The sequence below is a fragment of the Acipenser ruthenus genome, chromosome 27 (assembly GCF_902713425.1).
Source record: "Acipenser ruthenus chromosome 27, fAciRut3.2 maternal haplotype, whole genome shotgun sequence".
NCBI classification, from domain to species: domain Eukaryota; kingdom Metazoa; phylum Chordata; class Actinopteri; order Acipenseriformes; family Acipenseridae; genus Acipenser; species Acipenser ruthenus.
The window spans coordinates 3,159,388-3,184,747 of record NC_081215.1 but is presented as its reverse complement, the minus strand read 5'-3'; the positions used below and the strand labels follow the sequence as shown (position 1 = coordinate 3,184,747).

General features: G+C 37.8%; 1 protein-coding gene across 6 annotated transcripts in view; it reads left to right on the top strand.

The window, feature by feature from the left end:
* LOC117432391 (zinc finger protein castor homolog 1-like) overlaps positions 1-25,360 on the top strand; it is a 192,779-nt gene that overhangs the window by 34,794 nt on the left and 132,625 nt on the right. For 5 of the 6 annotated variants that reach the window (XM_059002409.1, XM_059002410.1, XM_059002413.1 and 2 more), the window contains one exon: positions 4,357-4,493. The gene's annotated coding sequence lies outside the window, so the exon portion shown is untranslated. Of the gene's footprint in view, positions 1-4,356; positions 4,494-17,703; positions 18,584-25,360 lie in introns of those variants that run through there. The other variant, XM_059002414.1, reaches the window with a different exon arrangement.

Below are 25,360 nucleotides of genomic sequence, written 5' to 3'. Positions count from 1 at the left end.
TCTAAATACAACATACATGGGGTTAAAGCAAGCGAGTGGGATTTTTCTGGAACTTGAAGCTGTGCGATCTTCTTGTCGTCACATCTGTGGTAAGCTGTATTTCCAAACGGTATGACTCTTTGAGCTGAGCGACACGGTCAGCCAGTTTCACTCCACATGTCAAGTCTCATCTCTAAGAATGATCGACATCCTCCCCGCTGCATCTGAACACTTATCTGGTACCCTGCTACTATAGCAAGTTATGAGTGGTTTATGAATGTGGCCCCTGACCCATATCTTTTAGTACTATCTCACTGATCCCTGTCTGCACCACTTTCTTGTCATTCACATAAAACATATACAGAAGTCTGGTTCACAGATGGCCAGGGAAGCTTGCAGCCTTTTTTTCACTTTAAAGGAACATTATAGAGAGACTGTCTGAGTAAACTGAATGTCTGTCCCTCTCTTTAACTTTAAGAAAAATCAGTATTATGGTGTGCAATAAACTGGAAAGTGTAACAATTTCAAAACCATTGGCTTCGTACCTACACTCTACCTCTGTTTTCAGCGTTGCGTCAACAACATTTCCTGGGTAATAACTACATTTTGTTATTAGAATCATTCAAGTGTCATGAATGAAAGCAGTCTATTCCTTGTGATCTGTACCTTTTTAATATGCATTTATTTACAGAAGTAAGCACTGTTGTTTACAGTGTTCCTGTTGTTGTGGATGCCATTGCTTCAATGCTGAGCCAGCGCTGCAACAGCCGCCATCGTTGGGATCAGGAACGTTTTTTAGTGCATTTGCTCTTCAGCGCTGCGTTATGCACCCATTCTTCAAGAAAAAGTGCACCCACAAAAGAATGTGTTCTTCTATTCACAACTAGCTGTCTATATCTGTGATGTCAACACATGGGAATGTGTTTTTTGAATGCCAATGGCAGCCTGCTCTCTTCAGATCCATTCAGACTTGGTTTTAGCACATGGGTTAAGCGGACTCATATCATAACTGTAATGTTAGATATCAGACGTCAGTTCAGTTTGAGGTGTCTTCTACTCCACAATCCGTTCTCACTACAAATAAAGACACGATATTTCGAAGTGTGTTGTTGGAATAATCTTGTTGCTTCTGCCCAGAGGGGGTAATTGACAGATAGTATGATGGCTGATGTTTGTTTTAATGTGACTGAGAAGCAGAAGTCTAATGAAGTTTTGCTTTTAGGTTTAAAAAAAAAAAAAAAAAACTTTCTGGTGCTTTTGTTTATGTCTTTTTAAAGTACCTGTTTGATGGGTGTGTACATTTTTGGGAGTTTGAGATTTCATGCTCAAAAAATGTAATGAAAAACATTTTCATGCCATGACACATCAAAACCTGATTTTACATTGTGATCTGCATTTTTTCATATAAAACTGTGTACACTCTGAACACGCAAGCTACCTTTCCTTGTTTTTTGTTTTGTTTTGTTTTTTTAGCATTAGTCCAGGAAGACTTTTTTGTTCAGTCTACATCTTTGCATTAGATTTTTCAATGTCATTTTTTACGTTTTGATCAGTTTACTATTTACTATCAGTATGGATATATTGGTGCTGAAACCTTTGTAAAGATTCAGTCTTGGGCTCTAGGTGGTGCAGCAGGCTAATTTGCAAGTGTTTCAGCCTTTCACCTCTGGAGCCCATAGGTCACAATAGAAATTAGTTTGTTGTGTCACCCTAGCCCACAGTGGGCATAGCACACATCATAGAACCACCACTCACTTCGGCACAAGAAAGACAGAGTGTGTTCTGTTCAGGACTGTGGTGGGTTCTCAACGTATAGGAAGCTCTCTTGACTCTCTGCTGGCAGCGTGCCTGACTTGCCAAAGCCAAAGTCCCTCCTGAGCACTGCATTAGATCCATGCCTGCCCGTATGAAAGGTGGTCGACGGGGCAGCCCACGCTGTCATCTAGTGAATAGATTTAGTCTTGATTAAGGAGCTGCCTTTTCTGAAGTTTCATTGGGCCTGGCTTCATTGCAATGAAACTGATAAACCAGTTGCAGATGGAAACACCTAGGAGTCACCTAGACCTGCTTAGCTGCTGAGGTCAAGATCTGATGGAAAATATTTACTCTTACAATGACCGGCCATGTGGAAAACATGAACGATACACCTGCTTTCACAGTTCCTTTGCGTTGCCCACCAGCCGTGCGTGCCCTTGCCAGCCTCCAAATTGGCACCTGTGCTGTTTTCTCGATGCAATAAATTCTCATGTATACTAATGCAAGAATGTGGTAAATGACTAGCATTATAAATGCTGGTATTTTGTCATTCAGAGGTTGCCGTACTTTGAAAAACTGGAATGCTGTGTGGAAAGAAAAAAAAAATACTTTTTGGAAGAAGCACGCTCTTCTTTAAAAACACCACACCCTATATAGCCATTGTGCAACATGTATAATTTGATGAATAGGTATTTTCCAACAATGAAAATGTTGTTTTTCTGTATTGCATGTAAAAATGCAAAACAGCAACCTCAACTGCACTTTGAGAAATAGATTACTACAAGCTGTTTCAACACTTAAACTGAATTTCAAGACAACATTAACTTGTTATTACTTGAAAAAAGTTATTTTGGTCTATGGTAACATTTTACATTATGTGTCTCTAACTACACTGTAACACACGCTTAGTTACAAAATGAAAAATATTTGCTGGTGTCTTGTAATAACACGGTATTTACACATTTTGTTGTGTACAGTATTCACAATGTACTGTAGTTACTGTTCAACCGCATGAGAAGCGTAATTACAGTGCAGTAATAAACACTTCATTTAAAGTGTTACCTTGTATACTAAATGTAGAGGACTTGTTTTGACAGTGAGTTAAATCTCCCATTTACTGTTTCATTGAATGACATGGTCACATAATAATAACAAATGTCTCTGCTTAAACAGAACAGTTTCCCGGTAGTTTACTGCAGTTGGAAGACATGTATTTACAGAAATATTTGTTAACCTGGAAGTCTTGCTGTCTGTGATTGTACTTTAAATGTAATGAAACACCGTCAAATCCTGAATCTCATGGGGGGGGGGGGGGGGATGGGGGTCAACTTGACTACTGAGAGGTGAAAATCTTTATGAAAAAAAAAACTATTTAAAGTTAAAGTTAACCAATACAAAATTAAAAAGGGCGCTTTTTTTATCCAAGGGTTTATTTTTTACTTTTTTTTTTTTTTTTTTTTACTGCAATGAAATAACAGCTGTACAGCAACTAAAGTTTCGAATTAATTTAATAGATAAAGCAGTGAAACACACTTGACAAGTGGGCCGGCTCCTGGTTATTTGTATGCTTGTTTTATTTTCTCCAATTAGTAAAAGAGGCCCTGTAACTTAGCAGACCAGGCTGTAGATCCTACTGCTTCCAGAAATCACATAGCACTCATACCGTGTGGATTCAACCTAGGAGGAAAGACCATGTATATATACATTTTACATGGCAATTCCTACAAAAAAGATATCCAGACATTTAAACGTTAGCTGTCATTTGGATGTCGGGCGTCAGTCTTTGTCATTTGGCGAGTGAGTGTCAAGGAGTAAGAAGAGTTTGGTTGAAGTGTGGATTTCCATGGAATAACCCATATCTTCTGCATGTCACTGACAAATACATTTCTAGGTTTCAATGGGTTGAGTAATAGATATATGTAATAGATAAATGGTTTGTAAACCATTGGTGCTCAAAAGAACCTTGAGAATTTACCAAAGTAACCAGTAGAATAACTAATTCCCCAAGCTGTAATGTGTGATGGTTGGGTATGCTGCTTCCGGTGGGTAGTTACTGGAACAATATGAGACCAAAGCTTAAATAAAGAAAAAGGTGTGCTTCCGTAGGGATGGGCAGATATTCAAAGCAGAAATAACCATGGAAACAGCACAATATTTGCTTAAAAAGACACAGAGCTGTCTGTGTTTATGTGTGTACATTTGCTTAATTTTTATAACCTTTTTATTTTTCTCCCCCTTTAGGTATTTTTTTTTTCTCTTGCTCAATAGTAGCTCCTACTTGCAGAGGGAGGGCACTGCACTGCAGGTCCTGGTACACCTGCAGCCTGTCCGTAAACGTGCAAACCATTTAGTGTTTAGTTAAATTTGTATTGGAACAAAAGGGTCTGCATATGAGCCTGGTACTGCACACAGTTTCTTTAAACCTGGCAGAAGACTGTGCTTGCCTATGTGGTCCAGTCATCTGTGCTAGCTAACTACACTTGAACGTTCCCTTCGGAAAGTTCAGTCAGCTATAACTGTCTTTCATACTTTCAAGATGATCCAGTGGTCTCAGTTAAGCTTGTGTTAGTTCAGGTTTATAACGAGGAATCAATCAAAATGTCAACTTGCTGTCTCCCCCAGGGCCCAACACCCCACCTTGCATCAGAACATTCAGCTCTTGGCGTGATGGGAGAGCAAAGACCTTAAAGCACCCAGGAAAATCAGGTTGGAATGACCTACTCAAGCAGGACTGAGACTGGGGATCTCCTGTATGCAAGGCAAGCCCTCTTCTTCGTATACACAGATATCGCCTTACCTGCTGCTTATACTCTAAGACCCATAATACACACACAATATCTAGATGATACACTGTATAGGGTTAAAATCAAGGTAGGGTAGATTGTAGGGTTTAGGAATTCCATCTCCTCTAGATTGCAATGATTCTTTCTTACTTACAGAAAAGTTAATTTCTTTAGACATGAACCTTAACTTGCATTTCATTTGGGTTAAACATTCTTTAAATTAATTATGTCTGTGAAGTGTAAAGATTTTGAATAGTGTCCCAGGATTTCAAATGCATTTATAATGCTGTGTTTTGGAACATTTTTTTTTCTCTTTTTTTCCAAGCCACGCAGGAGAAGTCTAAACATTTTCAAATCTCATTAAGTAAATGTTCAGTTCAGGATGGTCACCTTGATGTCAAGTGGACACTAAATAAAATAAAAGTAAATTGAACAATTTGGTACAATGTTCAAGTTGCTCTACAAGCTTCCTAAAAATAGATTGACACAGGCTGATATACAAGGAAGCATGTGCCAGCTCTGAATTTCCTTAAAACTTTAGGGGCCCATATATCTGTCACTCAGTTTAAGGTTTCTCAATTTATCTTTCAACCAATTGCCAGAACTGGCATAGCAACCTAAGAAATTAGATTTAAAAAAACAAAACAAAACAAAACCAAAAAAAAAACAACTGGAGCCTTCTTAACAAATGAAATGCAAATGTCAAAGTGTGATGTTTGTTTTTCAAAGTCTGAATTTTCTCCACTGCTAGAACAAAGGCATCCTATACAGAGTAGAGATATACAGTAGGTTCACGTGAGGTTCAAATGAGTTACAATATATATATATATATATATATATATATATATATATATATATATATATATATATATATATATATTGTAACTCATTTTACTGAGAATGCAATCCAGCTCCTCCAAAGAGCTGGATGACATTCAGTATGCAAAAGACACTAGTGTTCTAAACATGGATTTCTGTATCAATAAATTGTCTTCTAATCTCTCCACCTATGCCCTTATAAAACATTAACAATTTACCGTGCATTATGCAGTATACTACAAAAAAAAAGAAAATATCATAGAACTGTGATAAAGCATATTTTCCATTGTTAGATTTTTTTTTTGTTACAAATTATTATTATTAGGTAGATCTATGTATCACTACTTTTTTTTTAAAAAACGTTTTTTTAAAATAACTTTCTTCACATGCTTTTAAAGACAAAAATACAATCGAGAGACTGTTGGTAATGTGTGCTTTAATAATCATAGTGACCAAAACAAGGCCCCATTTTAATGATCTAATACCGGAGGCAGCATTTAGATCTAGTGCTGTTTAGATCCATTGGCTATACCACTCAACACAGAAGTTCATCCAGATTTATGACACCGGACGATAATGTTGCAAATTAAGAAAGAAATAGCAAAGCTGTTATTGGACTAACACATTAAATATTTATTTAGTTTTGCAACATCTTCAGTTTGGTTTGAATGGATCCAGTAAGTGGCCTACTGTCTTCTGTACTGTCGTGAGGTTGAAATGATATCGCACCTTAAACTGCTATCAAAACAGAAATAAATAGAAACGCAGCTGTGGCATGCTTCGCCTGTCCCTATCCATGACTGATCGTGCAACAGTAAGAGGGGGTTTATAGGACAAGACAGCTACAGCCTAGAGGCAGGTCTTGCCAAGAGATACAGTATCGTGGTTTCTGAATCTGATCCACACTGTTTTGCAGCAGTTGCTGTGGGGAGGTTTAGAGAGGGGGGGTGGCATTGCGAAGACATGAAGGTTTGGGAAGGATTCCTAATGTTTTTTGAGGACCACATTGTCTCTGGAGATCCACCAGGGGCAGGCAGAATGAATATTGGATGCTCTGCAGAGTCCGCGCCAAGTGCTGGTTAAAGGGAACCCACTGGCCAATTTAGAAGAAATTGCAGAAAATTGAGGTTAACGAGCATGTCCAGATCGGAGCAGGAGTGGGAATTTCACAGCCATCTGCAAGGGACCCCGATCCAGCTACTTTTTCACTTAAGTATGAATATAGTGAGATAGTGCCAGCAATGTGTACTGCCGTAGCATGATGATGAGATCAGAAACCCTGTGCATTATAAACAGCTAGTCGTTTAGAAGGAGAAAGTGTAACACATTTACAGAAAGTAAAAAAAACTTTATATAAGGGGTGGGGGGCATGTTTGATGGGGGAAACCCTTTTTTTTTCTTTTAAAGAATGGTATTTTTCCAGCAGCACACATGAAAACATGCTTGCACAGACCCCTTGAAATTTTTATTTTTATTTCTGAGTCTGTACTGGGATCACTAAAAAAATTAACTTGTAATAATTTCTAATAATAATAATAATAATAATAATAATAATAATAATAATAATAATAATAATAATAATAAACACAAAATATGTAGATCCTTACATTTAGTGGGATTTGAAAATATGGCCCAGTGGGTTTTAGATTTTTCCTTTCCTGGGTAGCAAGTCTGACATCAAGCTCCAAATTGCATATTCATTGCTATTAACTTCCCTTTAAAACTTGTGTTTACAGTAAGCCCTGTGCAAGTGATTTGACCACTTAGTATAAAAATATCAGCAGAGAGGAATAAATAGTAGACCACAATGGAGTGGGGCCAGGCTTCTCCTGTGCAACACAATGGAATCCAGCAAACCTTGCAGAAACATTCGCTTCCACCCTCGTTATGATGTCGCCCCGGGGAGCAAAGCATTCTGTATGTTATAATAAGGGTAGCTGATTTAATGAAGGTCATTTTAATCAGAACTAATGTGCTTGGGAGTCAAAATGTAGAAGCCTAACATCGCGAGTAGCCCCATCACACAGACCCCACGAGGCATACACAGATATTGTTATCTTGGCTAAACTGAATCTCATACTGCCTTGTAATATAGTTTGTCTAAGCATCAGGGTAACCTTTGCAAGGTATTACAAGACACTCACATGCTGGCTTTAGTAATGCATGTTGGCTTATTCCTAATCCACCGATGAAAGAGTCTTTGGTTAGTTCAAAATCCATATGCACAAACGTGAACACTAAAACTTTTTGACCAAATCGTTTAGTTTTAAACTTCCATAAGCTACAGCATGAGCTACAGAGACATCCGATAGCTTGAATACACCCATTAACATGAAGCCTCAGCAGTGTAAAGTGTTTGTCAGGTCTTTAAAGATGAAACCTTAAAATAAATGTGGAGTTGAGATGCTGTAATGTTTGAAGATCTTTCAATTTAATTTGGTTCTCCAGCCACCAAGGACTTGCTAAATAAATCTCTTCAGTTATTGTTCAAACAGTATTTCTCAGTGTGGAAGAATAAGCATTTTTAAGTGGTCATCGTGTTTTTTATTTTAAATGAGGCTGTCATGAGGAGCTGAGGGACGGTTTTTCAAACTGTTGTTTATACTAAACTTCTCTCTCTATCACTGTTGTCATATATTAAGGCAGTAATACCCGACGCAGAGGGAATGGCCAAACTGGCAGTAATAAACCCTAAACTGAGGGTATGATTGCGTTTTATATGTCAATTAAAACAAGGAAATAACATTAAAAAACTGCAATTAAAAAGCTGTCATGTATAACCTCCTACTGCTGCAAGTAGAACCGGAGCAGGCATGTTATAAGCAGGTTTCAAGGGTGGAATGGAGCTTTATTCCCTACACTACACACTGCCCCAGTATTGTATGTGTATATGTATGTGTATGTGTATATGTACGTGGTACATTTACTTTAATACCACCCAAGAGATGCTGACTACCTCACAGCTAGGTATTTATATGCATTTTGAGTCTGCATAAATGATGTATGATATTGATATCGGAACGTTTATTATTATTATTATTATTATTATTGGGATTGCAGGTCTCAGAGCGCATTTAGAGGCAGGAGTTCAGGTTTTGATTGTTCTCTTCATTCAAGGACAGTTTTTACTGGCTAGCGGTATACGCTTTGGGACTGGGAGACAGATGGCATTTCTCTTTTTTCCAATACATCCAGTTAAGAGGGATGCCACGTTGTCTGGCCAAGACTGTTTATTTTTACACAAAGTATTACAACAGTTCACATTAAACCTCAGGCAATATTGAGAAGACAGAATACACTTACCAGCTAATACAATATCAGATAAGTAGGATTTTAAAAGAAATACGTCTTGCTTTCTTCTCTGTTCCTTGTCAGTTTTTTTTTGCTGACATATTCTGTGCCTCATTGCCTGTTTGAAATATGTTACATCAAGACATGCTGTGTTACAAAATAAAAAGTAGTGACAAAGACATTTACAGTGAAACAATGGGATCCACTACTTGGATGCATTCCTTACTCATTCCATTGTTTCTCTAAATGAATTTATTGCATCTTCAATATCCCCTTATGCCCCTTTAAGCCTCACACAGTACCGTGATTCTCACCATATCCATAAAGCTCAACTTCACACAGAGATTCACTAACCCCGGTCTTGAGCACTCAAAAACAGTGTTATTAGCTAGGCTGGCTTTATCACCCACAACGGGGTCTCTGTGTTTGAGAGAAAGAGAGAGTGCTGCCCCATATCTTTTCGGCAGCCTCTATAAAAATTGGCCCGCTCTAACCTCTGGCCTCTCTTTGCCCCTATCATTCAAACTTCACACTGCTCTTTGTGGGTTCTGTGTACCAAGTGAAATGATCTTTTCTGTTTCACATCATTAGTTCCATCTGTTGTGCAAGCATGGGTCGTCTGTTTTAGAGCCGTCCCAGTCCGTGGCTAGGGGCAGTACAGTATGGTACTGGCCCCAGGCCTGTGGCTTGGGCCTCGACCCCAAACAGCTGCTGTCAGTTTTCTAACCACATCATACTCTCCCAATCAATGCTCACATTTATTATTCATTATTCATTATTATTATTGGTCCTCCTTTTTTAAGTTCAATTACAGAACTGCATTTCTGTTGTAGTGTTAGACGAAAAAGAAAAGTTCAATATGATATATATGAATGAGGATCAAAGTTGTGGAATGCTCATATCAAAGGTGACTTAGCATTGGTTGTATTGGTTGGTGCTTGAATGCATGCTTCACATGCTTTCCCACTGATAGTGCTTTCGTGGTTTGAAGAGCATGGCGCATCTTTCATATCCAATTCGATTAATCCTGAGCTCACTGAAACAGGAGTTAGCTGTTCACATCCTCTTTGTTTTATTAGCGGTTGTCTTCTAAGACGAAAGTATTCCTGTGTTTTATGTACCTTTATGATGTCCCGATTCATCATTGGGGTGACTTTTAAGCCATGCACATGCTGTTTTAAAACAACAGGAGACCAGGCATGAATAATAGAGTAGGACGTTAAAATACATTGTATTGCATCTTTCATGCCACGCTTCTCAGTGACATGAACTAGTCATTGGAGGTAATCCCTGGCAAACACAAGTTTTAAATTTGGACATAAATTCAGAAGTGTCACGACTGAGAGTTTGTGCAATCCAAGGGGATCATGGTTCCCACTGTCGGCAGCTTAAAAGAGGAAAGAGTCCATCCTTAGAAGAGCTTGGGTACCGAACTGTTGACCAAACCTCTGAGATAAACTGGGGCCGTGTCAAGGTAAAAGCAATATTCAAAACATATAACACCTGCAGAATAATCTTCTAAAGCCTTATTGCTTGTAATTTAGCGGTCTAGTAGTTTCATGGTTCAAGTATCTCCTGCTGCATGAAGTGCCATGCTGTCATTGCAGGTTTCGGATCATTCTGATCAGGGATGAGTGAAAAGGTGAGTGAAACCACTGTTGAGATTAGCTTCCTAATCCCAGACTGTACATCTCCTTGACAAATTGGCCGTGTTCTCAACCGCAGCTCGGCATAAATATGTATAAGAGGACAGGAGAGTTTAGCACGGAGTGAGAAATGAGCATTACTAATGAGATGTATGGAGGTGTCAGGGACAGACGATAGGGCACAGTGAAGAGCATTATGAATATGTGACATGGGTAGTTCCAAACCTGACATACGTGGAGTGATCACACAGTTGCAGGCGGAAATAGCATGAAAAGCAGGTGGGTTAAGCTCTGTATTCCACATAGTGTAGCCCCCGTGGCGGCTATATTAGGTTAATGTAAATGATAATTGATTGTTCCATTAATGAGTTTACACCTTTTTTTTTTTTTTTTTTTTTAATCAACATTTGAACCGGAATATCCTAAAACTAGTATCTTCCTTTTATTGAAGTTTCTAACAGAAGTTAATGGTTTATAATGGTGTGAACTGGTTTGCACAATCATCATATGCTTACTGGTTCTCTGCTAAACCAGTCAGTGACTCTCTGGTGCTTCCTTCCTTCCGTGCTGCTGGTCCAAAAGCTGCAAAGTGCAATATTTGTTAGAACGATTATAAAATATAAAGCTTTTGAAAGGAGGAATATTTAGTTTGAATTGATTCTGTGAAAACCCCAGAAGCGAATTTGCCTTCATTTTGATGATATTAAGAAAGAAAAAAAAAGGATGTTGTGTCAGTTTCATCTCTCCATTACTTTACCCATTAGCGTGAAACTGGCTGATTTTATTTCTTGCTCCAAGAGTATCTCTTATTTTCATGATAAAGTGAAAATTCAAAAGCGTATTAAGACTGAGTGACACGCATATAGTATCTGAGAGCAGGAGTAAAGTAAGTTGTCTGTATCTGGTTTCAGCTCATTTTTGGTCAATTTCCCTTCGCGATCAAATATTTCACTTTCCAGTAGACCCCTAATGGAAGTGTCAGGTTAGTGAACCCTTTTATTCTGTTGTTCCCATTATGAAGTCAGTGTTTCATATTTCGGCCCATCAAAAACAACAGGAGATTTTTTTTTTTTATTATTATGATTCAGAATCCCAGTTGCCATTAACAGGTCACCATTAACAATGATCTCAAAGGGGTTTAATAGGCAATGTAATATGTAAGGTTTTCTACTGTTTAATTAGCTAATGAAATATATTTTGCACTGGCACTTTATTTACAAAAAAAAAAAAAAGCCCTCCCATGTGAGATGGTGTGGTCTGACGCATGACTGGTGGCCTTGTGGATTATACCAATATTCGCCTGTGGCATTGATATCAGTTGTATCAAAAGCAGCTGTTAATAGGGGGGGTACTGTACATGTCTTGTCATCTAAAGCTTGGTGAGCAGGTGCAAAACAGTTGGGCAGAGCTGCAGAATAGTTGCAAACACACGCATAATGGCACCCAGGACCTGAAGATTTTCTTCTAGCTATATTTTGGGAGCCAACAGGAACGTTCTCACGTCACCATCAGCATTAGCTTCCACCGGAAATCCTTCTGTTTATTTTTTGCACAGCTAATCGAATCTCTTATCAGATTCGAAGTTAAATAGAAATGTTAAGCCTAGCCTATTTTATCTTTTGTTAATTTGAAATGTATAATTGTTTGGTTGGGTTAAATAGCCATGTGAAATGTATTGAAATCACCCTTTCAAGTTTCCAGAAGGTTTGGAGTGTGTGCCCCTAAGATTTTGTACTTTCTGCTACCCTACAGGTGGGCGATCCTAATTGGTTTTCATCCAGGGAACACAACCACTAACATGTCTGCCTGCTGTTGACTGCCCGAATGTAGCTATTGTTTGTTTAGCTATTTATAATGGAGATCAAATGCTTTTTTTTTTTTTTTATGTTCTTTTATTAAACAATTTCAGCTGTGAAATGTAATGGAGCCCTCTCCTGCAGCTCGAGGTTTTTGAACCAGCCCAGCCTCCTCGAAAGAACCCCCTCCCTCTCCAAAGCCGTTTCCCTTTAGTTCTCCCCGGAGAGGTCGCATTATTCTGTGGGTTTTATTTAATCTTGTTGGGAGGGTCTTGACTTTTTGATATGAGCCCTTTGGTAGGCCTCGGAAAAAAGTGTATTTGTTTAAACTTTAGACAGTACAGTAACACAATCCCAGGGGCTTTTTCATCCATCTTTAACCCCTTGTCCTCTACAGAATTTCAGGAAATTTCTTCCTTCCTTTTTTTTTTTTTTTATAATACCATGGTTTACAGACTTGTGAGTGATCATGCCCTGCAATATAGACTTTCAGATATTTCAATAACAATGCTATTGATCAAACGTTGCTGGAAGGGGGTCACCTTAATATAGAGACACTACAGAACAAGGGTTTAGGGCTGTGTTGTTACAGGTAAGATGTAACAAAAGAGGTGTACAGTGCTACCTTTTACACTGTTCTTCTACAGTATACTGTACATTCTATATGAATGTAGTGCAGTAGTCGGCACTCCCAGATTGTGCTTTAGAAGTGTAGAGCCCTACTGTTTTCTTTTTATTTCTCTGTGTATTTAAGATTTTCAGCCTATATCAGCTCAGCAGGTGTTTCTTGTAGTCCCTTATAAAAGTTCCCCTTAGTAAAAGCATAGTAACGTGTAATACACCATGGTCAAGTATTGTAAATTATAGAGAGGTATGTTAAAGCATATTTAAAAAAAACATGGTAAATTATGCTAAATGCGTATTATAACCAGGGGAAACCATGGTAAAACTGCAAAAATACTGTGCAGAAATAGCGTGGTAAACTTCTAAAGGGATACGACCAGTTACAAAAAACTTTGAAGCCATTATTTAGTGAAGAGGTACTGTACTGTATATTACTGATTCAAACTGATGTAAACCTGCAGGAAAAAAAAAGCCTTAGTTACCTTCACTCGACCTTTTGTAATGTTTTCCGATTCTCTCAGCAAAGTACTCCTATTAGCAGGTTAATGCTACAGCAATTGTACTTGAGCAAAGTTATTACTGTACCATTAAACCAATTGCAATAGGAATGGCTTCTCGTTGCAAATGTTCTCCTTGTACACATGCATCAGAATTACTGGAAGAAGGCGGTGGAGAGATGGGAGTTTTAAAAGCTACATAGTCTCTTAATGCTTCCCTGTCCTTTTAAAGCCATCACCCACATCTGTCAGTGAAGTTCCTTTAGAGATCAGCCAACCCCCCACCCACCATCCCGAGGCAGTGTTCATCAGAATCCCCTAGGCTAGGTGAGTGTTAAAAATCATTGTTATACAGTAAGCACTGGGCAAAGTTGGTTCCGCTGGAGAGAAAGACTATGCTGCGGGTACAACAGCTTTGGACATGCTGTGTAATTTTCATTTTATAATTAGTTGCAGTAAAGTTTGCAATACATAATAAAATCTGAAGATCTTATGGGCTGTGAAGCTGCACAATAAATACATAAATACATAAAAGTAAAAGAGAAGAAAACGTGCCAGGGCTACATTTCTTCACACAAAGCATTACCAGGAAAGACATTGCAGCCCTCTGCATTTAAAGACAAGCGAATGATTTTCTTGATAACAATGCTTATTTTGTGATTATTATTATTTTTATTTTTTTAAAGAGACGTCATCCTATAAAGCCATGAATTGCTGTGCTGCTAAAGGCACCTAATTGAGTTATTCAATTGTTATGTGTCTTTAGCATTACGTAAGAAGAAGAAAAAGAATAGCTACTTATAACAAAGATCAAATTGCTGTAATGCCCAATTAAATTAGGAGAAGCTCAAATTCTACCTTGTCCGGGCAGGTTATGCTGTGATTTAAAACATGACTGGGTTGTCTGTTCTGGTAATAATCTCCTTTTTTGGTAGCAAGGCACTTTTTTTTTAATTTGTTATTGTTTTCTTCCATTTTTTTTTGTTTGGTTTTTTTTTTTGGTTTTTTTAATGCAAGCTTTAATTAAGCCTCACAAAAAAAAAGGATTCATTTCTGACAGAGATCGAAGCATAAAAAAGAGATCGGAATTTTTAATTAAAACTGAACACAGGGATTGCTCAACATGAGGAAGCAATTAGAAATGTGAATTTACAACCTACTGTGTTTTTTCCTGTCTTTGCATCAAATGCTGGTGTTTGCTTAGTTAGCCACAGTGTGACTGGCTCTCAATATGTGTTTTGTAAAGTGTTTTTTTTTCTTGGTAAAAAAAACACTATAAGGGCTTGTGGTTATAGTTTTGGTTTGTTGCCAGCGCCTGCTGTACAACCCTTTCCAACCCTGTTTACATAATGTATGTTGTTTATTATTGGTTATTACTTTTAGCTAAAATTTAAGAATTGATTTCTTTGGATTTCAGTTATTTAATAATTAATGGGGATCGGAGTCCAATGAACAGAAATCGAAGCAGTCATCTGGGCAGAAAAAAAAGATGAGGGGGAACTTTGCACGCTCCCTTTCAAAATAGGGTCTGTGGACTTGAGTAGCTCTTTGGAATGAACAGCATTTGATTCATTTAGAATGCAAGGTGCAACATTTCAGCTAAAAGGAATATGATCAAGGGTATTATACTCCACTTTGGACCTCCTACCTACAAGCAAGTGCAGTAGCAATTCGTATGGGTGATCAGTGCTGTAGGTAATTTAATGTGCATACCATTACTAACAGAAAAACAACCGTAACCCGCCCATCCACTTACCTCCCCTTCTGTTTTACTTTATGGTTCTCAACTCTTAGTGGAGCTTATCATTAAAATGGGGAGCATTGGTCTAAAACTATGTTTTCACACATTGGGTGCTGGACTGAAAAGGTTGCAATCAACCCACTGAGTCATTGTCCCTGCTAGTCCATGAATGTGATGATATCCTTGATCATGTTCAGTGGAGTTGATAGCAATGCGATCGGGCGAACAAGAGCCAAAGCTTAGCAGTTTTGACCCAAAGACTGTGAAGGTGAAATTCACAGTTTCTGTAAAAAGAGTGAGTATAAATAGTACAACACTGGAGTACAGTGTGTACTGTAAACACTAACAGAGAATACGGTCCAGGAATTCAATATCAGGGTCTGGGTGACTTTCTAAGTCTCTATGACATCATGCAGACCCTGAGATTTAAACAGAAAACAACCCTTGTGTCCTCAAGGAGGAACCATCTTATTATCTAATATACACTGACACATGAGGAACTGGGTAAATGACATCACTTGTTCTACCGTTACCATATATGTGCATCAACTGACATAAGCAAGCTCTCAAGATATCCATTTAAAAAAAAAAAAATATCACTTTTTGTTTTGTTTTTGCAAACTTTCTAGAGGATAAGCGTACAGTACAGTACAGTACATTGATTTTTTTGGTAAGCCAGCACTACACAGCTTGCGTTGAGTGGTTAGCTGTTTCTCTTCACTGCACATTAGATCGGCTTTCTTTTATTGTTTGGCATTTGGGGCTATACCTATTGTGAGTGTGCTTGTTATTATTATTATTATTATTATTTGTTTATTTAGCAGACACCTTTATCCAAGGCGACTTACAGAGACTAGGGTGTGTGAACTATGCATCAGCTGTAGAGTCACTTACAATTACGTCTCACCCGAAAGACGGAGCACAAGGAGGTTAAGTGACTTGCTCAGGGTCACACAATGAGTTAGTGGCTGAGGTGGGATTTGAACCAGGGACCTCCTGGTTACAAGCCCTTTTCTTTAACCACTGGACCACACAGCCTCAGAAAGACATGTACTTGTAAACACATGTGTATATTGCTGTATAGCTGATCCACAGCTGTATGTGGTGGTCTTTTTTGATCATTTAATAGAAAAGCGATAATGTTCTGGTGTCAAGCATTTTTTTTTCTGTATGGTCATTTTTTTAAAAGTTTTGAAATAAATGTTTCCAAGTGCCTCTGATGGGCTGAGTTATTCTAGTACGATACTGGGTAGGTCATTAATCAGTTCTTTGGGCCACTGTCTTTCTGTCTTTGAAAAACCCTTCATTGCCCCTAAAACATGTATTATTTTTTGCATTAAAAGTCTCAGAAGTGCATGGTGTTAAGAATATATTAAGGGGAGTGTGCATTCTTAAAAACACAGCAAATGCTCAAAGTGTGGACCAAGTGATTGGATTTCTGAGGACAGCTGATACTGAGAGTTTTTATGGCAGGGGATATGAGATTTTCTGTTAGTCTGCTGTACTTGGTGAGTTAAACCCACTTTCTTTTCAAAGTTGGTTCTAAATCTTTAAAAAAAAAAAAAAAAAGAAACGTTTGCCAATTGACATTGAAGTCATGCTTGTTTTCGTTATTGTGTTTTGTGTTTTTTTGTTTTGTTTTGTTTTCCTGTGAACTTGGAAGATCCTTGAAAGGTACCAAGCTAATTTTAGTAATTATAGATACTGGCACTAGCTAAAACAAGAGGTCATTTAGAGCGCAGATCGCTGTACAAGAACGTCTCATTTTAAAATTTAAATAAATAATATCCGTTCGTTATTGTTTGTAAAGCAGTGAAAATTGTGATGTGCGTTTTTCGTATGTACATGTCGTTGTTACATTTGATCTGATTTATTTTTATTCAGAAGTAAAGTAGCCTGGGTCATTTCATGATCTGCCTGCTAAACTTACATTAAGTGTTGTCAGTACTGCACTGTTGACTGTTGCGTTATGTTTCAAATAACTGCATGCTCACATTGCATATATACAATTGTAAGAGTAATTTAAAACAAAGGTATTGGATACAGATATCGTGCAGTGGTGTGGAATATATTGCTTATGCGTACAGTAAATGTTTAGGTTAAACTACCTCTTTATGAAGTTAAAATACAATTTAACGCGACATACACTAACATTTAGGCTGGAGAGCCTGTTGCAAAGTTACTGTCAAGAGCACAACTGCAGCAGAATAAAAATCTTTACATTGTTTTGTATTTTCTTTAAACAGAAACAAGTTTAATTATTCATGTTGGTCGTACATTTGGAGTAGAATCTTTTAAATACAACGTTTTGCGACAGGTGATCATATTTTCCAGATTAATTTTTAAGTATAAAAATCTCAGTGAAATGTGGTATATATTTACGTATTTGTGTGGTGTTCCCAAAGGCTGTAATCCAAGCTATTGAAATATTGTTTCGGGATTAGCGTTGCAAAATCTATCATTATAAAAATCTTATTTTAAAATATACGTTTTTATTAAAGATTAATACAGTAGAAGTAGAAGAGTCATATTTAGTTAAAGCTATGATTTAATACTGTAGTTAAATACTTTTCATTCTGCTTCCTTAATATTTAAAACTTGTAAATGTTTGAACAAAGTTATGTATTGGCTGTTTATATACTATGTTTATAAATTTAATAACATTACAAAATAACTTAGCGTTTAGAATACGTATGACTTGTTTGTTAGACCAAAATATTATTCATACAGTACTTTTGCGGTTGCTGTATATTTTAGATCATTTTGACCAGGGAAAGATTATTGAGAGGAAAGAAAATAGTTTGTTTAAAACTGAACATCGTTTTTCGCTTAAGTTGTGTTAGTTTTACTGAGAGTAGACGAATAGGGACAAATGTTCACGAAAAGGCAGTTGACAGAAATGCTTTGAAATGCTTTACACCCCGAGCAGCTGCTGTTTTCAATAACCAGTTAGTTACCCAGTGTCAAAACAGACGGCTCTCATCCCTATCAAATTCAACTCGACCTCGCTGAAACGAACGCTGTTTTTAATGTAATGCTGCCGTAGTGGAAACTTTTTTTTAAAAAAAACATACTTTGCAATATTTTGTTATTTAACCAAAATATCGAGAGAAAACTGAACTGCCTTGAAAAAAAATGCTGGTATCCAAGGACTGATTAGATGACACGCAGTGTATTAAAATTTGCAGACATTTTAACAGCAATATGCAAGATAGTTAGAGTCCCCCGGGGCAGCAGCATTTTTTATATCTTTCACACAAGGTCAAAACCCCATCTCTGCCTGTGTGTCTGTGTGTGTGTAAGACTCGTAGTTGAAAAAGGGCCATCGTTTTCAGAGTATTGTAATGTAGTTACTTAGGAGATTGAGAGAGAGGGAGTACTGAACCACAGACTGGATCATTTTGGTTTCTCATTTACTGTGTACTCGTGTTTGATTTCGCGTTAGGTTTAGTTCTTAATATTTCTGAGAACAGCTAAGGCTACGTTTTTCAAAGGCGAAATGGGTCTCCTTTATTTAAAAAATGGAAGGAAAAAGAATCCATCTGGTGTATAAATAATATAGATGACTCAAGTCGGTTCCTGTTGCTGTTTGTGCTTGCGCTCCGTTCATCCCCTTGACATCTCTCTGGAGGCTTGTTCTCGACGCTATGAGGTAAGTCGTAGCAGATACATCCGAGGCAGTTTGGGAGATGTGTGTGTACACATAACAAGCCTTTTTTTAACTGTTTCACAAACGCCCAGTTGCTGCAAAAGTATTGATAGTTGTAGAAAAAATAAGCAATATTCCAATGGAACGACAACGTGTTAGCCAGCTGCCTGCGTGAGTGTATGTATACAGCAGGAGTTTGTGGGTGCGTGTTTCCATGGGGGTGGGGTTGACAAGGGGTGTGGCTGCTAGTACAGACCCCTCCTAAATTATTTTAAGAGTAGGTTTAGGTTCAACTGGCTGTACAGCTTCAATTCAATTCAGCCCCCCACTAATTATGTGAACGAGCCCTCCCTCTCCCCTTACCTGTCTGACATTAATGCAGTTAGCAAGTCACCTGCTATTCTGAAGTCCAGTCTTTCTGGGCTTTTTTAAGAGTACATTTAAACCTGCGTGCAGCATGTCAGTCTAGAGTATAATCAGGGTTGACACAACTCAAAATGAAAAAAATGGTTGAATTAAATAATTACAAATCTGCTTGCTTTATTTGAAATTCAGTGGCGGTTAATATCACCACTGTGACAGGTGTGCACCTGCAATACAAAGCTGTGTATTCAAGTAGACACAGACACTGGCCTTTATTGTGAAGGTTATATCATAGGGTTCCATGTGAAAGCCTTAGAGGTCCGATCTCATACCCTGCTGTAGTCACAGGTTGGGGGTCACTGATTGAAAGAGGTGTCCCTGTCTAATTGTCTGAAATCATTCTCCAGGGAAAGTGTGTTTTAACCAGAAGAGGGAGTGATTAGAGGGGTACATGTAGGGTTAATGCTCTGTCACAAATAAACATTCGTGGTATGAGTTTATAATCTGATCTTCCGTGCTACAGAAAAACACAGATAGCAAGTATGACAATTGTTTATCATGCAAAATATTATGTGTGCCCTCATACCCCTTTAAATAAAAGCCCATTTGCAAGTTAAGCACACTTAACGAGGTAGGAGGCAGGCCTGCATAAAGGGACTACTAGAATAACAACAGAGGGCTTGTGACTTGGTTGTAGAATAGGGGTTTCCCCTTGACTACTCGGAGAACCGCCCTCGCTGAGGTGAGGCCGAACCGATTGACCTCCAAGGCCGGGAAGCGATGGACTTCCTCCAATGGGAAACTAAGAAAGGATAGGAGGACAAACCAATGTCTGTCTGGCTTACTGAGTCGTCTAGTCAGAGAGGTCATACTCGGCTGACGCTCTGAGGCCGCATGGAGAGCCTTGCGATCTATGCAGGGAGAACAAAAGTGCTGGAAAAGAGAATAAGAAATAAACACATAAGAGGGCCAGGGGTCTCCTCCCGCAGCTGTAAGAGCCTCCTTCGAAAGTGGAGTCAAATGACTAGCTCGAAAGTTGTGAGCAAGCTTTGCTGTCCGAAAGGGGAGACTGGCACGGGTTCAAATGAAAAATGTGGATGGAGGAAACTGAAAGCAAGATGAGAATTAGGAAGCTGGCTACAGTTCAAATAGGTTGACTCACAGATATTTTAGCAGGATGACACAGGGGAGGAGTCCCTGAAATACACCAAGGTTCTACATGTTCTGTGGGGTTAGGCATCCTGGTGTATTTATTTTTGGGTTTTTTTGTTTTTAGACTGCTTTTAGGGGAATGTGACCTTTTACCAAAAATATGCAGTACTACATCTATGTCTCTTAGTTAATTTATTTTGTTATACCCTGAGAACCACTCGTCATGTTGTGATGGAACTTGGTACGGACATTCAAAATCTAGGTTAAGGTTCTTTACTTATGCATGAGTTCTGGCTTTTGATTGGATGCACCAAGGAAGGCTATATCTTGGAAACTTTTAATTTTTGTTCATTATGCTTTTCATTATGCAGCATTAAATATGCAGCATCCCCTTTTTAGTAATACCAGTTATGATATCAGTTATAGGTATTACTGTGTATCATTTAATTTCAAGATTGCATGAAGCTTATTTACATTCCCAAACTGTAGTTTTAACTGTAGGGAATCAGACTGGACAGTCAAGATCCTGGTGAGGACAAAATCATACAAAAGGATATTTAGTATGATTCTGCAACACATTACCAAGGGCATACAAGAAACATTTAGCAAAACAAAGCATTCCTGCTGCAGTTTTAAAAAAAAATACTCTGCAGGGTCATGCCAAAACACCATACAAAAAAAGATTGAAAATGAACAAGCAGATACATCTTTGATTCCTAACATGTAACTATAAACTTCAGAGATGTCACTGCTGTGCATAGAAGTCCCATGGCATGTTGACAGGGAAGGGAATCTAAATACCTCTGAATAATCTGGGTCAAGTGGAAGGTGTATCCCTTAGGCCCTTTCCAGCTGCCTTAAGGGGGATGCAATAATCCAGATGTGTGCCCTGAAGTTTACAAAGCTCTGCTGTGCAGAAAAACAACAACCTGTTTATCAGATGAATCAACAGTGCAATGTCTTTAAAAGACACAAAAAGAAGAAATTATACGCTGCAAGTAACCACAACCTCAATTCCACCAAAGCCACACAACAAGCTTCAAAGTTAGTTATTTTTGCTGGAAAGTTACAGTAGTAAAGCATTTGATCCGAGCTTGCCTGCAAAAAGACTGTTGTTGCAGTCATATCTTTTGCCGATAACAATTTGGGTTTTCGCTTGATCAGATGACTAGTGGTAACAGGGTTTGCTATTTCATTTTGTATTGATATGTTCGAAATGACAAAGAGTATCAGAAAGACTCCAGTTGTAAAGAACCATTGCTCCATTACTGGGTAGAGGTGACCTCGGATTAACCAGTTTCAGTGGTAGAGAATACGAATGCCTTCTCTTACATCTTGCCTGTTGATGTTAGTGCTGTTATCACGACTGTATTACCATATCTGACATCACCAGATACTGTGTGTTGATGGGTTAGATGATTCTCATATTGCTCCATATTGAGTCCTGTTGGGAGAATTGTAATCCTGTAGTATTGACTACCCCGTGAACACCACCTGCAAATGCCAACTCCTGGGCACTTGCCAGTTGGGAAGGGTTGGTGACAGAAACTGTATTTTAGACTTAACATAACCTGCTGGTGCTAAGGTAAACAGGCACTGTGTCGGGTCTTTAAAAACGAGGAATAACAATAGTACTAATTAAATAAAGCACCTATAAGGAAGTGAACCCAAATGACATTGAAATAAACTTGTTTGACTCCAGTCTGGTCAGGATTCCATTCTCTTTAGGCAAATACAGCAAGTTCTGTGTCTGCTTTTTAAAAGGATGTGGCAGTAAGAGTAGTATTCTGATTGAAAGCAGTCATTTACTTTTTAAAGGATAATGAACTTAATAAAGGGCTGTATCTCCTTGCGTTTGTGAGTGAAGATACTATATGAAAATAATTCACTTTTACTGTTTTTGCACGGCTGTGAGTCCGAGAGAAAGCTTTTTTTAACAGTGCGTTGATTTCCACCCCCCTCCTCCCTCCCCCTCCCCCCCTCCCCTTTTTGGAAATCAGCACTAAATGCATCTTTATGGGTTTCTCTGTGGCTTAGGGTTTAATTAAACTGGTGTGGACAGTAATTGGGGTTTTAACAGTTTATGCACTAAGCTTTCCAAACAAGGGGCACAGTTCAAATGAGAAGTTCATCCATTGTGTTTGCTCAAATAAAAATAAGCATTTGCTGCCCTTCATATGGAATTGTGTGGCCCCCTCTCCCCACGACACTCACTCACACACGCACGCTATCATATTATGCTTTTGTTGAATTTAGAGTTGTTGTTTGTGCCGCGAGGCCAGTCTATAAATTATTGTAAGCTCAAAGAACAGGGGACTTTTTTTCCCTCTTTTTTTTCTTATTTGCAGAAGCATGCTTTCCAGTTTTACCCGCGGAACCATGAGACTCTTCTAAGAGACGGGATAAAAAAAAAAAAATACAGACAGGCCCTCTGAGTCCCAACCTTTCTCTCTCCTGGCACCCCGCGCTAATCAACCCCTATAATTTATGCAGAAAATATGATTTATATTTAATTTCACTACACTTGCATTGTTAATTTGAGATGTAATTAACGCGTCGCCACGGCAACTAATTTCGCAGTGCCGTAAATTATCGCCGCCTTTTCATCAAAATTCAGTTACTTTAGCTCCTGTGTGCAATGTACTGATGCAATTAGGTTACCAGGGCAACCCGAAAGTGTTCAATTTCTTTTGTGTAATTGCAATGAGGCAGAAGTTTTTATATCAGAAGTCATGTTTGCTTTTTTTTTTTAGTTAACAAAGAGCACATCCACAAATGGGCACGTCTACAAACCCGGAGTGCAGCAAACACACATACATATACATGTATACATAAAAATAAATAATAGAAAAAGAAAATTTATAGGGAGAAATTATTTATCATCCATCCTACAGCAGGATTTTTGAATCTTTTAGCCCTATCAGTAATGCCTAGAGGGATTACAAAGTTCAGAAGCACAGCTGCAGTTTGACTGGCCACCAGCAGAGGCCAAATAGACATGACAAACTGGAAATAGTGTTTTTTTAATTTGTTTTTTTTGTGAAAGCTTGATTTCTAATTTTAATAATTAATTTCTTTCTGATTTTGCAATAATCCCAGTGCATATTTCGTTTCACCAAAAAATGATGCAAAGACACATTTTCAGAATGGAACTAAACAATGTTATGGACATTAAACAAGCTGTAAACTAGAACAAATGGACTACCTCCTACCTACAAGTAAGTTGTTACTTGCTAGTGTTATATCCTTAAAAAAGTTGTTTGAGAGAATTTGCCTTTGCCCTTGTGTAATCTGCACCACCTTCTTCTGGCACTGTTCCAAAATTAGTAAAAATGTGTGAAATCCCAGATAATAATTTGAAGGTCACTTTGATTTATCCTGGACAAAGGCACGAATGAAAAAAGTGCATTCAAACACGTTCTTAAAAAAAACCTTAAAAAAAAAAAAAAAGAAAAAAAAAAAAACTTATTCAAAGTTCAGTATGCTGGTCGCAGTGCAGCAAAGGTTAAACAGATGCAAATTATGCTTTGGGTGTAAATAGCTTTGAAATACATTCCTGCAAAGTGTTTCTGTTGGGTTCTCCCTGCAGGTATTATATTTATTCCATCACTTTCGCAGAGGTGAACTTGAATAGGAACAGAGAGCAGTGGAGGTCCTGATTCCGTGCCCTCTTCGGTGTCATGTGAAAGTGAATCAATATTTTGACTGATGATCAGCGTTTGGTTTTCAGTGTTTAGCTAATGATTTACCTACGATTCAGAGAACAGAAACCTCCTCCTCTGAAAGATTTCCTTTTGTCTGCCTATTGTCTGGGCTGCCAGGAAACAACAGATTAACAGATCATCCTTTCTGAAAAAGATGAGCTAATGTGCAGTATAGAGAGAGAGCATTATACTGTATGGTAGATGTGGGGGACGAGTCACAAACAGTCTGTATTAAAAGCATGTTTTTTTAGTTCAGTTGTGACACACTGGATTTCACAAACATGTTTACATCTATTTTTTTTCCACTTCGTTGCCTAGCAAAATGTTTAGTTTAGCATGGTAAATGTGCATGATAGTTTAAAAAAATCACCTTACTTTCCCTTTATTATTCTGCTAGTTTACTGCGCTATACTATGGTTAACCATCCCTTTACCATGCTTTTACCCTTACATTAACATTTTATAAGAGCATTTGAAGTACCTTTTACTGTTTTAAATGAAATCAAACAGTACAGCTGCAATTTTTTTTTGGCTTTTTAAAGTTGCTTTGATGTGCCATTCTTTAATTCATTGCCATTTTATTGTATTTCGTAATTCCCTTTTTGTAATAAAAAGGCTAACCTTTAATGTTTAAAAGAAGTGACAGTGCAAACTTATAAAGTAGAAATGCTCGTAAATGTTTACAGCATAAGTGCGTTTTCCATATCGTAAAATTAAAACTACAGACAAAAATGTTTTAATATCAGTCGTAAGTGTAACACTATTAGGTTTTGTCCTGCATGAATTAATATGATTTGTTCTTTAGTGCTTGATGTATTTTGATCTTAGGATCTTGCTACCAATTTTGTCTTCAAAAACTATATCAAGATCTAAAGCAGGCACATACCTTGTGTGCCCGAGACAAGGCAAGTTTTAAACCATACACCATCTCCGTACTGAAAAAAAAAAAACATGCAGGAAAAAAAGTTTATTTTATTTGTTTGTGTATCTCCATCTAAATTCCGCATTTGCTTTTGTCACGTTTATTCCCATTTTGCCAGCACAAGGGGCCCTGGAACAAGAGTTACCAAGGAACACAAAATTTTAATTAGTGTATTTTAATCATTCAGGCTTTTCGAGCTAATCCACAGACCCCTGAGAATTCCCAAGATGCTGCTCTGCGCTGCTTTACCATTTATTGTTGAGTCTATTATAATTACTGTTAGCAGGTGGGGGCTGGGAGACGTTTATTATGTTTTTCCATCTTTATTATAATTACAAAAAAAAATGAAAGGATGCTGTTTCATTAAGTTTGGAGATGATGCTGTTTTTTCTCTCGCTCTCTCTTTGTCTGCTTCATTTCATGATGTGCTTTTTTAATATATATATATATATATATATATATATATATATATATATATATATTATCGTAAATATGTGCAATATGTTGATTTTTAAAAAATATGTAACTTTTTGTTCTTTTCTATTTTTTATTTTCTTTATGTTAACAACAAAATAAGAGATTTTAAAACCCGGATCTTTTTAAGTAAGTTTGACACATAGCCGAGGTTCAAACAGCTTCC